Below are 17,771 nucleotides of genomic sequence, written 5' to 3' on the forward strand. Positions count from 1 at the left end.
TAGAATTAAGCCTCTTGGATTCAGCAAGACTACATTGCACAGTTTTCTGGCCATGGAGATCCTCTTGCACTTGGAGGTAAGTGGAGTGCTGTGCTGACACAGTTCGCACCTGCTTTAGAAGCCAGAGAGCCTCAGTGCATTTTTTTATATCTTTAATTAATACATAAAGATTTAATTTTACCTTATGATGTGCGGTGCACATTTGAATATGTGTGCCACAGGTTCTCTTTCCACCTATGTATGGTACACTTGTGAGGGTACCATTACACCAGAAATTGTGCCTCTGAAGGGGATGTATAGATTGGCCACCACTTGGACTCCAGGTAGGCACTGCACAAAGAATCAGTTCTGAAGGAAATGTCAAACTTGAGACAATGGTGCTTGAACAATTCCTGGGAGGAGCTAGATAGAACCTTACAAGAGATTATTGAGTCTGTAAGGGTAGTGTCGTGAAATCTGCCAGCATTCTGCTTCCTCCTTCCAATTAGAGGTTAGAAAAGAGAAACAGGTGGCCTCCGACCCTGTTTTCTGGTTTCCTCTAACATTCTGGTCAAGGCAGTGGAGATGACAGAAGATCTACCACCAGCTCCAAGTCCCACATGGAGGAGGAACCTGGAGTGAGCCTTAATCCAGGGGACTTGGGAGTGCCTCCCATCTCATTGTACGGTGTGGTAATGCTCCAATGGGACAGGCCCCAGACATGCTCCCTCTTTGGCTTCTATTAGACTAAAGCTTTTAAGCAGTATGAGTAAAGCCAAAAGTGCTCTCTCTGTCCCTGGATGAGCAGATTTTGAAAGATAAGGGGGAGCAGGCAGCTAAGGACAGAATAAAGAGTATTTGCCAAATTGGGACTGGCATCTTCTAAAAACCAGTTTTACTTTGGAGCCCTATGAAAATATATTTACAGAGGAAATATAGAAATTTATAGAATACGGTTTAGCTGGGGCGTATAGCTCACTGGTAGAACTCTTGTCTAGCATTTGAGAGGCCCTAGGTTTGATCCCCAGCACTACTATTGGGATGTTAAAATTAGCAAAACTTTAAAATTAAAACATTTTCAAAATTGTCATCATTCCCCCCACCCCATGTTCTTCTGTTTAAAAAAATAGTAAAATCAGTGTCACCTGGTCAGGTAAAACATTGAAGTGGATGAGCCAAATGTATAAATATATAAGTTAAAATTTATATATTCTATTGTTTGTGGTTATGTAGGTATACTCAAATTAAAATGGTCTCATTCAACTGCCATGTTTATAAATTATGAAGTGTTTCAAAAATCTCTAACTTTTGATCCAAACCTGATGGTATACATCTGTGCCCTTGGTCCTAGCTATGCAGAAGGCTGAGGCAAGAGGATTGCTTGAGCACAGGAGTTGTAGGCCAGCCTGGGCAAAATGGCAAGATATTAATAAACATTGGAAAAATCCTGCTTTATCCTTTATCCATCCAATCTACTTCTACTTTTATTCATCAGTGGTTCTTGATGCAAATACAACTATGTAGTTTCTCTCTCTCTCTCTCTCTCTCTCTCTCTCTCTCTCTCTCTCTCTCTCTCTCTCTCTCTCTTTCTCTCTCTCTCGTGCTAGGAATTGCTTCCGGGGTCTCTTGCATGCTAGGCAAGTGCTCTGCATCTGAGCTACATCCCCAGCCCTGTTTATCCCTCTTACTGTTATATTCTGGAGAGTTTCCCAATTCATAGAAGTCTTTCTTATTCTTTTTAACATCTATATGTATTGCATCATGTATATCTGCATGTATTATATCTATATGTATTACATCATGTAGATGCACAATGTTAGCTAGTCCCTCATTAAGGGACTCTTGGGATGTTTCTGGTTTTGCTGATCCTAACAATGCTGCAATAAATATCCTTCAACACATTTGATTTCCAAGCTTGCAGGTGTTATACCTGTAAGCATCTAAGATAGTGCTGTTTTAGCAGCAACATGAGCATTCTTCTTTAAACACAAATTCACCTATAGAGTATGGTTGACAATTGCTGGGATACTTGCCAATCTGATAGGTGAAAATGTTATCTGACTGTGTTTTGTTTTGTTTTAATATTTTTACTTGTAGATGGAAGCAATACCTTTATTTTATTTATTTGTTTTTATGTGGTGCTGAAGATTAAACACAGTGCCTCACACATGTGAAGCAAGCACTCTTCCACAGAGCCACAACCCTGACTATGGTTTTAATATGCATTTTTTAAAATTATGAATGAGCTGGCATTATATGTTTATGGGTCATTTATAATTCTGTTTCTACAGACTGTCTTAGATGACTTTTGCCTTTATATCTATTGGGTTGTTCGCCTTTTTCTTTCTAGTTTCTAGAAGTTCTTTATATATGAAGGATATCAACACTTTTTCTGTTATGTGAGTTATAAATATATTTCCCCAGTATTTTATTTGTCCTGTGGTTTTATTTATACTGTTTGCCATATATAAGATTTGATTTCACCCACATGCTTTGACACACACCTGTAATCCCAGCAACTGAAGAGGATGAGGCAAGAGGATTACTAGTTTGAGGCCAGTTTCAGCAATTTAGCAAGGTCCTGAACAACTTAGCGAGACCTGCTCAAAATAAAATAAAAATAAAAAGGAGTCTGGGAATATAGCTCAGTGGTTAAGTGCCCCTGGGTTAAATCCCCAGTAACAAAATAAAACAAAACAAAAACAAAAAGCAAAACATAAAAATCCCCCCCAAGAATTTGATTTTAATGTAGTAAAATTTGTCTATTTTATGGTTCATATTTTGAGTCATATTTAGAAAGTTCCCATTCACTCTGAGACTTTTGTCCTTTTGGATTCTGGCTATTAGGCCTTGTCTTGAGGGAGACCAGAGTGGTTTGTAAGGTCCAACCTTCTGGGGCACAGAAAGCAGGACAGTTTTTACTGGCCTTTCCTGCAAATAAGGACCAGTTAGTAAATTTTAATGAGATATGTAATATTAATATATTTCCATACATCGTTTGATAAATCTTATTTGGTCAGAGTTTTCATATAGTGAAATTACGTTCCTCTTCTACATCTTGATCACGATAAAAAAAATCTGCTTAAAAGTCAGACTTTTTGCAAAGGAATTTTGGTAAAATCTATGTGGGAAGTCACAATACTAATTTATATAGGTGAGGTGCCTTGTCTACTAAGGATGCCTTACTCCACTTCCTTGTATGCCATATCCAGCTGCTCTATACAAGAGGATGTGTGAAATGTAATGTTTCCACTGAAGCCTGAGGAAGATAAGGGCTGTTAGAGCTAATGAGTTTCCAAAGCTTTTTCCTGATCTGTTTCTTATTCTTTCCTCTAGCTCTCCATCTCAAGATCCCCATCTCACACTTACAGAGATTCCCATCTCACACTTATGGTATTCTATATTCTAGAGGCTCACCCTGGCTTTTAGCAGGTAGAAACTGTTTTCACAGACTGAACTTCTTCCCCAGGCTCTAGACCTTCTGAAAAGACCCTTTTGTTTCTCCCTGAGAGGCTGTGTGGCACTTGGCTCCAGGAGCAAAGATGCTCCATCACAGAAATTGAAAAGAATAGATGTACTGGTAAAACAACAGGGAAGACAAAGTAGAGAAAACATAGCCCGTGGGACTAAAAAGCTCTGTGCACTGTGCTTGGGTATCATGGACACATGATGTGTGTGTATCTGAATATGGAAGGTTTTGGTTGGGAGGAAAGTCAAAGTACAAACACCTCAAGCAAGGGTTGTTAATACTCATTGTGTGTCTGTTTTGGGTCAGATATTTTATAAATGCAATCTTTAATCTTTCTAACATATATTTATTGGAGGTTTTTGCTCCAGCTTACAATTTGGGGGACATTGTGGCTTAGAAGAGTCTCAGAGACAAACCTGAGAGCACGCAGTTAGCAAAAAGGAAGGCTGGGCTCTGAACCCAGGTCTGCTGGGCAGCAAAGGCCAAATTTATTTTACTATTTCTTCTGTCTTTAAGGACAAAAACTGCCTGTGAAAGAAATCTTCACTGCAGGCAGGCAATGATTGAAAACAATTTTTTTTTTTTCAAACTACAGAGTAATCTGCTTGGTGTTCTGGGTTTTCTATCAGATGAAGATTTGGTAATAGAAAAATTATCCAAAAGTAGTGATGGGTTCTGTTGTGCTCAGGTTTAAATTACCTTGATTGGCATTTAGGAAGATTGCTCAATAGAAAAGAGCCATCTCTACTTGGAGGTGACTCCTTTACTTCTTCCCCTGACCTTAGATGTGAATCACATCATAAGTCAGTCCTCACAGAGGCTTTCTGTTATTCCCATGGAGTTAGACACATTTTGATGTTCCCTGAGAATCACGTAAACTGTTGCATTTGGTGCTGGGTCCCCAGTAAGTGTATCTCAGGATTCCTTAAGATTTTTGGAAAGAAAAGTCTTTCTTCCACTGAGAATGGCAAAAACAAAACCACTTGCTTGAAACTCAACATCTACAGCACACCTAGGTTAGAGTCCCTTTCTTATTTTAAAAAATAGTGAAAACGTCAATTTTCCTCCAAACTGTCCGTAGTCAAGAAAAGGGCAGTCAACAGTTGATTGTTGGGTTTGTCTTTTGTGGTTTTAAGTACAAATTACCCAAAGGCCTAAAACCATCACCTAGCTTTCTTTTTCTTTTCCAGAAATAAAGGAAAGATACAGAAGTCCAATTCAGAAAGTGCTAAAATCAAACATCCAATGCACTTTGTTCCCTGTAAGTAAACCCCTTATCAGTCTCTTGCAGGGATTCTAAGATGTTATCTCAATAGATCAGATTATGGGGCTGACCACTCTCAATGCTGAGTAGGAATCAAATGGACATTCTCTTCTGTCAGCAACCCCGGCTTTACCAATCCAGATAAATCAATTAATGGGATGCAGAGCTGCTGTCTTGCCTTTCTCTCTACCATGCTTACCTCCTGGAGTTCCCTGGACTCCTCAGTCCCTCTTTAATACCATCTGAGAGTCCTTATTTACAAGAGGGTTTGTGCAGGTGCAAGCATTCAGGCCAGGGGCACAGGAGCAATTGTTCCCCCTCCCCTCCCATGCTCCAGGCTCCCCTCTTTGTGAGACACTTTTCTTCTCTCTGCTTTTCAGACCAAAGACCCCTCAGCAGCTAATCTAATCGGATTATGTTAATTTGTACTTCATGAACCTAAACAGCATAACTAGATCTGCAGAGAGCTAAGGCCAGGAAGAGAGGGACAATGACTTTGTCAGTAAACCTACCCCCCAAAAGTGCAAGAAGAATGCAGGTCCTGTGTTCAGCCACACAAAGCTGCTCCTCTGGGAAACCTACAGAGCTCTTGACAGTGTAGAGTGGCCGGCACCGGCTGCCCTCAGGAAGGAACAGGGTACAGCAAGGACCACAATGACAGGGCTGTTTTCCCCTGTTATAAAGTAAGGCTGCTTTTTTCTTTCCTTTCCCAATTTCCTTATATTTACCCTCTTGGCTAATCAACATATAAATTTGGAAGCTATAGCCAGTGTTACAATTCAACAAATATTAATTGGCAGATACTATCTATTAAGGATAATGCTTACCAAGCCCTGGGATGCATGAAGTTGTCGAGATTTTTGCTTTTGCCCTTCAGACTTGATACTTTGGTAGAGAAAGATTTTGTAGGGACAGAAGTTAGAAAAAACCTCAATGAGGTGGTTACGATTCCTCAGCTTTCTTTACCTCATGTTGGCTGACTCTGCTAGTCATCCTCCATGATTTGCCACATGTTTTTTTTTTAATATTTATATTTTAGCTATAGGTGAACACAATATCTTTATTTTACATTTACGTGTGCTGAGGATTGAACCCGGTGCCTCACGCATACTAGGCCAGTGCTCCACCTCTTGTTATGCTCGAATTCAGGACCCCCAAAAGACCACCAGAGACCAAGATTGATGTAAGCAGCAAAGAGGTGTTTATTGTGGGCTAGCTCGGTCCTCTGCGTGCACACAGCAACTGGTGACGCTGACAGGCCCCAAGCCCAGGGTTTGCAGCAGTTTTATACACTCTTTGGAGAAGGCAGGGACTTCACATACATCATAGCATCTCTTAGCAAATCATCACACACCATGGGAAAATCATAAGACAACTCTAAAACATGATTAGCACATTCACTGGCAGGAACAAGTTGGGTAAGGGTGATTGGTTAGTACAAGAGGGGGATTCATTTGAACTGATTGGTTTAGGCCACAGGGGATATTCGTGCTAAACTACATGGTTTCCCAACATGTTATCAACCACCATAAACTACTGGGAAGGTCATCTGGCATCCCAGGTATTTTCCCTGTCTCATGCTGATTGGAGGTTGCTAGGGGGTTGCCATGGGTCCTCATCTAGCCTGACTGAGTCAGGGATACCTGGTTCCACAGATCTCTCCTGTTATTTATAGATAAACAACTCAGCAGGGTGGGTATGTGCCTAGGAGTGCTCTGTGGGTCTTTCCAAGGACAAGGATCACTCCCCCTTCCTTGGACATGCTTGGCTCTGAGGTAGAGGCTGATTTCTCACCACATCCCCAGCCCCGCCACATATGGTTTTTAAAGTTAAGTTTGTATAAAGTTTTATAATTTATCAAAATATACACCATAAGTATATAACTTAATTTTGGTAACAGATTGTAAGATAAATTAGTCAAGTATTTTCAACCCCCGCTTTCAAGTACTGAAACTGAGACTCAGAGATGTTAAAGGGCTCACTTAACAAGAATCTTCCAGTTAAACACTGGACTTTTGACTTCAGATCTAACATTCCCCCCTTTCCCAGCATGCTCCTCACAAAAGTCTGGAGGAGACCTTAGGACATCAAAGACATTCTTTCACATCTAAGTAGGACTGTAATGTTTTAGACAAATAGCCTTTGAAAGGCCTTCATGCATTGTGATGTTGAAAAAGCTACTTTCAATTGTCAAATGGGTAAGAGAAAATGTGCTAATGGAACAATCTAGACAAGTGTTCTGATAAACCTCAGCTCGATTTTAGCCTTGAACTTTCCAGTCGCTATTCTTGTGTGTTTAGACCATTCAGCGCCTTCTTCTCTTGGACAAGATACTAAAATAAACTCCCTGAATTGGTGTCTATCATCAGTCTGGAGTCTGACCCTGTTTGTTGTTAGGTTCTTACTCCCTTGGCTGATTGGCACTCAGCAATGGAGTAGAATCCAGGGCTTTTTGGTGTGCAGGCACTCTACCACTGAGCCAAACTCCCAACCCCTTTCTAATTAGTTCCTAAACTGGTTTTCCCCTTGGGTAATAAAGCCTCAGCAGTTGGAGACATCTTCCCTGGAGATTGTCTGCCACACACCTGTCCCGGTTACAGCTTGCAGAGGAACAAGTCTCTCTCCTTTTCCAGAGCCCTTATTCCCTCTGGGACCTTTCATTGAGTTCCAGTTCCTGTTCTGAGAGACTCTTGTAATTCACAGTTCAATTAAGGAACTGAAAAGATTACCTATCCTAAAATTAATGAAAGATGGAAAACTTCTCAGTTGGGTGCTCACTCACTTCACCATGACCCCCTTCCTGCCACCCAGAAATAGGCTAAATGGGCAGCAGTGAACTTGCAACCATAATCAGTTCTCACCAAGATAAGAAAAGAAAGGAGGATTTCATTTCTGCTCTTTCCTCCCCTCTTTAAACCTAGAAAACATTTTTATAATCTCATAACCTCAGAGCCTGGTTGGGATGAAGAGTGGAATTTCAGAGTTAGAAGTAGATTTCAGATGAACCCAAATATTTTCTTAACATTTAAATGTCTTTATTCAATTTGTAATTGATTTGGGACTTTTTTTCCTTATTTGCTTTTGTTTTTGTTTTGTTTAGTCTGAAAAGTTTTCCTTATTGGTATTACATTAATTTTCTTAGATGGTTGACTATTCTGGGTCAATTTCAAAGTTTTGTTGCTAGTTTAATACATAGCAATCTAAACAATAAAGAACACTTGAAAAACTTAGTCTGGATGTTAGTTTTCTGAAAATGGCTTTGTTTTGCTGATGTAATGCTGCCTTGTCAGATTTCTAGTGCTCTATCCACATCCCTTTGTCAAATCTCATCATAAACGAAGGGTTAGGGGTTGGCAGATGTGAGTTGCAGTCTTGGGAGTTTGATAAGCTTCAAATTCCAAAACTGACTGAATTATTTTTTTTAATATTTATTTATATATTTTTTTAATATTATTGGCGGACACAACATCTTTGTTTGTATGTGGTGCTGAGGATCGAACCCGGGCCACACGCATGCCAGGCGAGCGCGCTACCGCTTGAGCCACATCCCCAGCCCCCTGACTGAATTCTAATCAATTATCACAGACAGTTTTGTGAAAAGATGACTTCTTTATGAGAACAGTAGTGATAGAGTTTTTTTTTAAACCTAGAAGATTTAAAATTCTAATATATATTTTTTAAAAACCTTGATGAATAGAAAGTGCTTATATTTGCATAAGGTTAGTAGTTTTATAAAACTTAATAGACATTAATATTAAGCTACAGAGTTTATTACTGAATTTATTCTGGCAGTTTATTTCCCTTTGTGTCGTGTACATGGCAAGATACCCCCTAAGTCAGAACCCGGTGATCACTGAATGCAGAATATGATGTGAATGATCCTCCCTACTCGAGTTATACAGCATTATAGTCTCTAAAAGCTGCTACTATTAAAATGAACATAATAAAAACAAACAAATCATGAAAAAGGAGTTATATATGAGGTTAGAGTTATATATGAGGTTATATATGAGTAGGATGCCAAAGCCAAGTCCAAATAGCTTTGGGTGTTTTGCCTAGGATCAGTTTCTTAGGTAGCACAATGGAAATGACCAAAGGCAAATGAAATGTAAGAATCAAAGTTCATTGTCACATCTGGGATTAAAGCCAGAGAGAGCAAACAAACAGAAAAGACAAGATGGTTATCAGATCCAGTGGTTTGGTGTTGTTGGGGCTTGGAACACAATACCCCAAACTATGGCACGTTGGCAGAGTGTGCACTATGAACTAAAGGAGATTGAACGGCCTTAGAAGCAAGATCTCAGCTATGGTTTGGATATAGTGTCCCCCACAAAGCTCATGTGTGAGATGATGCAAGAATTGGGTTATAAGAGCCTTAACTAATCAGCAGATTTGTTATTCTCGAATTTGGGACCCCCAATTGACCACCAGAGACCAAGATTGATGTAAGCAGCAAAGAGGTGTTTATTGCGAGCTAGTTCCGTCCTCTGCGCGCACACAGCAACTGGTGACGCTGAGAGGCCCCAGGCCCAGGGTTTGCAGCAGTTTTATACACTCTTTGGGGAAGGCAGGGACTTCACATACATCATAGCATCTCTTAGCAAATCATCACACACCATGGGAAAATCAAACAATAACTCTAAAACATGATTAGCACATTCACTGGCAGGAACAAGTTGGGTAGGGGTGATTGGTTAGTACAAGAGGGGAATTCATTTGAACTGATTGGTTTAGGCCACGAGGGATATACATGCTAAACTACATGGTTTCCCAACATGTTATCAACCACCATAAACTACTGGGAGGGTCATCTGGCATCCCAGTTATTTTCCCTGTCTCATGCTGATTGGTGGCTGCTATAGGGTTGCTATGGGTCCTCATCTAGCCTGACTGAGTCAGGGATACCTGGCACAGCAGATCTCTCCTGTTATTTGTAGATAAACAACTCAGCAGGGTGGGTATGTGCCTAGGAGTGCTCTGTGGGTCTTTCCAAGGACAAAGGTCATGCCCCTTCCTTGGACAGGCTTTGCTCTGAGGTAGAGGCTGGTTTTTCAGATTAATCCACTGATATGAATTAACTGGGTGGTAACTGTAGATGGTAGGAAGTGGCTGGAGGAGGTAGGCTTTTAGGGTTTATGTTTTGCTCCTGATGAACAGAGAGCTCTCGCTCGCTCTCTCTCCCTCTCTTCTCTCTCTCTCTCCCCTTTCTTGTTTCCATGTCCTGAGCGCTGGTTTCCTCTGTATACTCTTCCCCTATGATGTTCTGCCTCACCTCCAGCTCAGAGCTATGAAGTAGGCTGTCTAGGACTGAGACCTCTGAAACTGTGAGTACCATATAAACTTTTCCTTCTTGATGTTGCTTCTGTCAGGTCTTTTGGCCACAGTGATGAAAAAACTGACTAAAACAAACTCTCTGACCTTCCCCTACACTTGTGTCTCTTGTCCCTCTTCCTTTGCCAAAGTGAATCATAGAAAACAGAATTCTTCCACAAGAAACCATAACCCCTTTCCCTAGAGCAAGGCATAAAATATAAAAAGGTCAGTCCTCCTCTCCCTTGAAGGTTTCCATTCCAGAAGAATCATACATTCCTGGAGAAAGGAATACTGCACAGAGAAGCCAAGAAGAGTCAGAATGGACAGGTTTTGCTGGATATCCCCAACCACGTCCATTATCACTAGATTGTACCTTCAGCCCAATCACATTTCTGTACAGCAGACCATTCTTCATAAGCATAAAAACAGTTTTCCCTGGGTATTTGGATCTTCATTTCTGAAGGTTCACATGTCACATAAAACTTGATTAAATTTGTTCGGCATTTCTCTCATTAGTCTGTCTTTTGTTATAGAGGTTATATTGGCCATGACCTCTATGATGGATGAGGAAAGGTCTCACAGCTACAATGTATTCAAGTTTCTTATAAAGACATGGGGTCCCATCTCTGTGATTGTCTCATTATTCACAAAGACCCAACTTTATGAACTGATGTGCAATCCCACCCTTTCCTCTAACCCTATGCCAGTTCTCCAGTCTGAGTAGTGGCTGGTCTTTAAACTTTGTGGGAAGGTAGATGTGTAAGGATGCCACACATCTGAGGTATTGCAGAATCTGGCAGCAAGTTTTTAGTTTCACTTTTTGACCATTTCCCCAACCTTCAATTCCTGTCCATTAAACACTGTGATTGCTCTGATACCAGCGGGAATTCTTGAGCACTTCACCATTCTGAAGAATAGAAAAGATTATCTGCTTTTTGAGCCTAGCCTTTGGTAGTTGCATGGGTCATGGACCAGAGGCCTCATGATGTACCAATGGATATAGCAATGTGCCTTAGAGAGCTCCTAAAATAATGCTATGGGAAGGCATGTATAGGATATCTAGGCCAAGCTCTTATAGTTAGATAAATAAACAGGATCCAGCCATCCCACTTCTCAGTTTATACCCAAAGGACTTAAAATCAGCATATTACAGTGACATAGCCATACCAATGTTTAGAGCAACTCAACTCACAATAGCTGAACTATGAAACTAACCTAGGTGCCCTTCAACAGATGAATGGCTAAAGAAAATGTGGTATATATACACAATGGAATATTACTCAGCTTTAAAGAAGAATGAAATTATGGTATTTGCTGGTAAATGGATGGAGCTAGAGAATATATATATATACCACATTTTCTTTATCCATGCTAAATGAAATAAGCCAATTATCAAAAACCAAAGCTGAAGGTTTTCTTTGATATGTGGATGCTTATTCACAATAAGGGGGAATGCTAGGAAAGAACAGTTACTTTACATTAGGGGAGTGAAGGGAGTATGGGGTAGGAAAGATAGTAGAATGAATCAGACAGACATTATTACCCTATGTACCTATATTACTTCATGACTAGTGGGATTCTACATCATGTATAACTAGAAGAATGAGAAATTATACTCCAATTATGTATGATGAATCATAGTGCATTCTACTCTCATGTAAAACTAATTAGAACAAAGTAAAAAATTAAAAAAAAAATAAACAGGAGCATGAAAAGTAGATTGCTCTAAAGAATAGTCCATCAAATAATGGTTAACTTGCCTGCAGGAGAATTGTTCTTCTACTTAATTTAAAAGGAAATTATTGTATCCATTCATCAACTTGGACTTGGGCTTTTAGGAGACATATGTTATAAGACTTATAGAGCCCAGAACTGGTTGGCTTCAAGTGTCTCTATTTAGCCGAGTGGTGGGTACACTGTGAAATAAGTTCTGGGAGAATATCTATTACTTAGTGGCCAAATTTTCTGCCATGTGATTTGCTAGACACCTCCTAAAAGAAAGCCCCTGCTTGAACTTGCAGGGAGGGCAGGCAAACCATTGTGGTTTACAAAAACAGCCCCAGTGCTTGCCTAGCAGGCATGAGGCCCTGGATTCGATCCCTGGCACCACATAAAAATAAAAACAAATGAAATAAAGGTACTAGCTCATCTACAACTTAAAATATATATATATATATATATATATATATATATATATATATATATATATATATATGGCTGTAACTCTACTACATTTGCCACCTGGCCCGTTCTCAGATTTTCTTCACTTCTCTGACTCAGGTTAGCAGTTCAGCCTCTGAGAACTTCTACAATGCCATGCATTTCCTGCTACTCTGCCACTTCTTATGGTATACAATCACTTGTCTTTGTGCTACTAGAGCAAAGATTTCTGAGAGCCTTGAGGTGTTCTTCACCTGGACCAAAGGTTGGTTAGGCACATGAACCAGCCTTTTGGAATTTCCCCTCAAATATTTCACAGGAGTCCATTGTAGGCAGTGAAGGTGGAGGTCATATAACCACTGAACCATTTGCCATGCCACTTCTCCTGAATGGCAGTCTCTAAGGGAATTGATGTGTTTTCAGCTTTATCCTCATGACCAAGCAGCCAGTGGAGAATAACTGTTCAATGAATTGTGAGCTGGTTTTAGGTACCCTTGCCTCCCAGCCTGAGTTCTGGAGAGATTACACATATTAGCTCCTAGCCAGGCCCTTCCAGACATGTCTACAGCTCAAATTATATGTTTGCTCAAGCAAAAACACCAGAGAAGAACCTTACTCCTGTTTAGGTGAAAATGTTTTTCCCTTTCAGGAAGAAGAGGAGAGCCCTTGGCATTGCACAGGTTGAAGAATCTAGAGGCAATATGGGATTTGATACTCTTCTGTATTTTCTAAACAGTACTGCCCCCTGAGATTAAAAACAAAAAGAAAGAAAAAAGCAATTGACACTAAAAATTGATCATCCCTAAAGCCTTAGATTACTGGCACTTAAAGACAAGCCACAGGCTGATAATTATTAACCTCATCTACCTAGAGGGAGTTATTTGAGAAACAGACTCCCGGAGAGTACAGGACTAAGGAAATTACCTATAGTTTAGCTATTGTGTCTCAGGGTTCCAGAAGAAATATCTGACTGAGCCAATGACATAACAATGCCTTTGGTTAGATTACAAACCATACATGATTTAGGATAGGTTCACTATGCTACTCCCTGGACAAAGGGAAAAACCTAGTTTGTTCGACGATCTCATCTCTTCTCTCATGAATTTTTTTTGAAATATAAAGTTTTAAAAAATCAAGTATATATATTTTGAAGATATATATATATATAAACTGCACAAGTCAAAAAGTATCAATCTATGAATTTTTACAGAGTGAACCCACCGACATAATGACACAGAACCAAAGGCTCAGAAGCCCCCTTCTGCCTCAGGAACAGCCACAATCCTGACTTCTAGTTCCAAAGACTAATTTGTCTTTTTTTTTTTTGGTACCAGAGATTGAGTCCAGAGGAACTTAACCACCGAGCCACACCCCAGCCCATTTTTATACGTTAGTTAGAGACAGAGTCTTGCTGAGTTATTTAGGGTCTCGATAAGTTGCTGAGGCTGACTTTGAACTCATGATCAGCCTCCATAGCTGCTGGGATTACAGGGTGTGTCACCGCTCCCAGCTTAGTTTTGTCTATTTTTGAACTCTTAGTAGATGGGATCACACAGAATGTTTCTTTTTAAATCTCTAGCTTCTTTATTTTAACATTAGGTTTGTGAGATTCATTGATGTTGAGGTAGGTAACATCATATCATTCAATCTCATGGATTATTGTGGGGTGTATATATTACTTTTGATGACCATTTGGGATTGTTTTGTTTGGGGATATTATAAACAGTGCTGTCGCGAACATTTATGTCAACGTTTTTGGTGAACAAATGCCCCTTTAGGATTGGAATCGTTAGATAAGAGAATATGTATATGTTCACCTTTAGCAGGTACTCCAGTTTTCCAAAATGGTTGTACCAATTTATACTCTCACCAATAGTGTAAGAATTCAAGTTGTTTTATATTTCACCAGTATTTGGTATTATCTTCTTTATTTGAGCCATTTTGAAAACCTACCTTACTATAGTTTTGATTTGCATTTTCATGAGGACTTCTGAAGTTAAACACCTCTTTGTGTGTTTGTTGGTTTTTTGAATATCCTTTGTTTTTTTTTCTTGTAGTGCTGGGGATGGAACCCAGGGTCTTATGCATGCTAAGGCCTCTAATGCTGGGCTGTACCCCCAGCCTTTATATACTCTTTTGTGAAATTCCTGTTAAAATCTTCTGCTTATTTTTGTATTGAGATTTCTTAAAAATTGATTATATTTTATTAGCTTATATGACTACTTTATATTTTTCTGGGTAAGGGTCCTTTGCTGGAGAGAGTATGTTCGTATGCATATACATATATATGTATATGTATGTGGACTTCTATTTTGTGCTTGTCTTTTTGCTCTTTTTTTTTTTTTAGAAAGAGAGAGACATTTTTAATATTTATTTTTTAGTTTTTGGCAGACATAACATCTTTGTATGTGGTGCTGAGGATCGAACCCGGGCCGCACGCATGCCAGGCGAGTGCCCTACCGCTTGAGCCACATCCCCAGCCCTCTTTTTGCTCTCTTAATAACATCTTTTGATAATTGGAAGTTCTTAATTTTAAGGCAATACTGTTTATGGATTTTTTTTTTCTCCTAGGGCTCAGCTTTTTGTGAGCAGGCATCTTGAGTTGGCTCAACTTTTTACCTGTCTGGGAGAAATCCTTATTTGGACCCTGCCAAACTATCATCAGTAGTTTTTTATGGCCCAGAACTTGTCACTGCAGTGTCTTCTTGCTTTATTGGCTTGAATTTATCTTATCTGATCCTTCTTTGCTGGTGACATTTGACTTTGTTCTGCTTCAGTCAGCAGACTATCCCTCTTCTGTCCTTAGGCTGGATTTCTTTGTCTCGGGCTATGATCTAACTGACCAAACTTTCCAACCACCCATTCCAAGTAGCCAGTCTCCATCTCCTTCATGTCTAATTTTATCCTCAGCTTCTCTCTGGATATGGTTTTGCAGCACCTGTTGGCCTAGTTGTCCTAACCTCAGTCTAGCAGGGAACATCCCCTTATTTAGAAGACACCCTGCCTAACCCTTTCTTTACTTTGGCATCTCCAAGTTAGGTGAATTTAGAGGATGAGAGGCCCTGTCAAAGATTTTTCTGCACTGAGGTAGTTTTATTTCAACATAAGTGACTGCCAGCTGAGAGAATATGAAAACATCCTCCTGATGATGCATATTCTGATATTTGGATACTTGATGAATCTCTTGAGGTCAGATTCCTTTTGTTTGCTCAAATATCAGGTGTACCTTGTGTTCTCATGACTGGTGTGTTGGTGTAATCAAGCCTCCTCCACAAATCACTGACATTTTATGGGTTCTCAGGCATATACATGTGCATTTTTTTTCAAACCTCATCCACCAACCCTGTTTTCTAATCTCTGTTCTTTTCATCTTCTGGTGTAACAAGATGAAAATGACATTTCAAAATTCCAGTTAGAACTTCTAAGATAAAAGATGTTACTTCCACATTCTAAAAAGAGAGAGTCGACTGTCTATGTGGGACTCAATAAAAGATAACTGGTCTAGAGAACTTTACTTTCAACAAATAGCCCAAGTGGTCAAAAAATTGAAAGGGAATTTATGGAATGAATTCAGAGAGCAGAGTTGTTTGCTTTTCTATTTTTCTCTCTATGAGGAAATATGTGCTTCCCTCCCCCCAGCCAATTCAGACTACGTAAAACAGATGGAGGATTATTTTCTCTCATAACAGAATGTCTGAGAGACATAACTGATAAATTTAGTTATCTGCTATTTTCTCCCATAGTCATAAGATGGCTGTCCCTGTTCAGGGCTGGAAAAGGACCAATGTCAAGGGCACGGGTCTCTTTTTATTAGGGATGTCACTTTTTTTTTTTTCATTGATCTATTTTTCTGTTCTTTCACCATTACCATTCTGTCTTTCCAGCTTTATAATTCACCTTGAGGTCGACTAGTGTTAAGCCTCCCGTTCTCCACTTTGTTTTAGGAAGCATAACAGCAGAACTATAGATGTGCATTAGTCATCTTATGGTGTCAGCCATGAGTGTAGATGTCAAGAAACCTTGCTTTGTGGAGGTCCAGGGCATCGATGAGTCAGCAGCAGGGGGCTTGCCATAAAGGATATCAATAGCCCAAACAATAAAACAAAAAACCCAAACTCAAAAACTATAACCAATACTTGCCAGCTAGAAAATCTTTGTTCCTTTTCTCTTACTCTCCTTGACCTTTGTTCCTTTTCTCACCACAGGGAACATGGAAGATGGAAGGGGCAAAAGATGAAGAAAGATTGGAAAACTTCATCTACTTTTCCCCCCACTGAAAGTTTCTGTGACTAAGCACTTTGTAGCTACTTGGGAGGATGAGGCAGGAAGATTGCAATGTGGAGGCCAGCCTGGGCAAGTCAGTGAGGCCCTAATTCAAAAACAAACAAACAACAACAACAAAAAACAACAAAACAAAACAACAACATCAACAACAACAACAAACAAAGGAGAAGAGCTGGGGATGTAGTTCAATGGTAGAACACTTGTCCAGTAGCACAAACCAAAGCAAACTAAAATAAAACAAAACAAAAAAGAAAGTCTTTAAAGAGATATACAAGTAGCTGGTAGGAAGGGAGAAGTTCCAAATCAGATGGAAGATTGACATTTTAACTATGTTGAATGTTTTTTTTTTTTCTCCTTTTAAAATATCTTAAGTGATAACAAAGCAATGAGATCTGCTGATAATGTTAAAAGGACAGGATGACCTTATCAATTATTACCAAGTTGTCTTCCTAGCTCTCATCTGCTGGAAGGACTTTTCCTTGCTATAGGGAAGCTGGATGTGTCAGGAAATTTTAGAAGTATTTCTAAAATTTTACAAGGAAAATTTTAGAAGTATTTAGGTTTGTTGAAAAGGAGAAAATTCAGTAGGTGTACTTAGGCTAGACTGATTGTAACATAATAAATAAATTATAGTCTGTTGTTGACTGTGTTTATGACTTCTCTCTGGCCATTAAAATTGGTTAAATAAAATAATTATACTGCACACCTCTTGGGATGTCTTCGTGGCTTCTTGCTTTCTCAGGAAATTGTGCTGATACTTAGGGATGTTTCAGATACAAATCATGTGGTCCAGCCTCCCATCAGAGCTGATTAACCAGAAGAGGACATCTGTCCCATTCAAGGGCAGGCAGGGTCTCTTCTGTTAGTACTGAACAAGAGGCTGAGGGATGTTGACATTGAGTATCATCAGTGACCATGCCCACCTGCTGCTGCTGGCCCCAGAAATTCTCTGTTTCTTCCTCTTCTTGGTAGTTATTGCTCACCTCTTCTCTGCTTTCATGAAATTCCCTGGTAGCCTTTCAGTATATCCTTCACTTGGCTTAAGTGTCTCAGAATGGTTTTCTATTACTTGTAATCCAAGGTACATTTTTTAAGTGTCCATTGAACTTTCAAAATTCTGATGTTCTGTGACTTAATGAAGTCATTAACCTGCAGTGTCATTAACCACAGAAAGTAGGCAGGTATGGCACTGGTAAGTGACTGCAGTGTTGACAGTCCTTGCAATGATGAAACAGGCTTTTAATTAGGCAAACTTGCACTTGTTGCATATGGGGAACATTTTTGTTTTGTTTTGGTACCAGG

The 17,771-nt window shown here is 39.6% G+C and overlaps 1 long non-coding RNA gene across 1 annotated transcript; it reads left to right on the top strand.

Annotated features, from left to right (window-relative positions):
- On the top strand, positions 1-17,172 carry LOC124097104 (uncharacterized). Its single transcript, XR_006853123.2, has 3 exons — positions 1-76; positions 4,639-4,709; positions 16,391-17,172. It is a non-coding gene; the product is annotated as an uncharacterized LOC124097104 (long non-coding RNA).
- The last annotated feature ends 599 nt before the right edge of the window (positions 17,173-17,771 follow it).

The sequence above is a fragment of the Marmota monax genome, unplaced genomic scaffold, assembly GCF_021218885.2.
Source record: "Marmota monax isolate L192 unplaced genomic scaffold, Marmota_monax_Labrador192_F-V1.1 WCK01_AAM20220418_F8-fsc00020, whole genome shotgun sequence".
Classification (NCBI taxonomy): Eukaryota; Metazoa; Chordata; class Mammalia; order Rodentia; family Sciuridae; genus Marmota; species Marmota monax.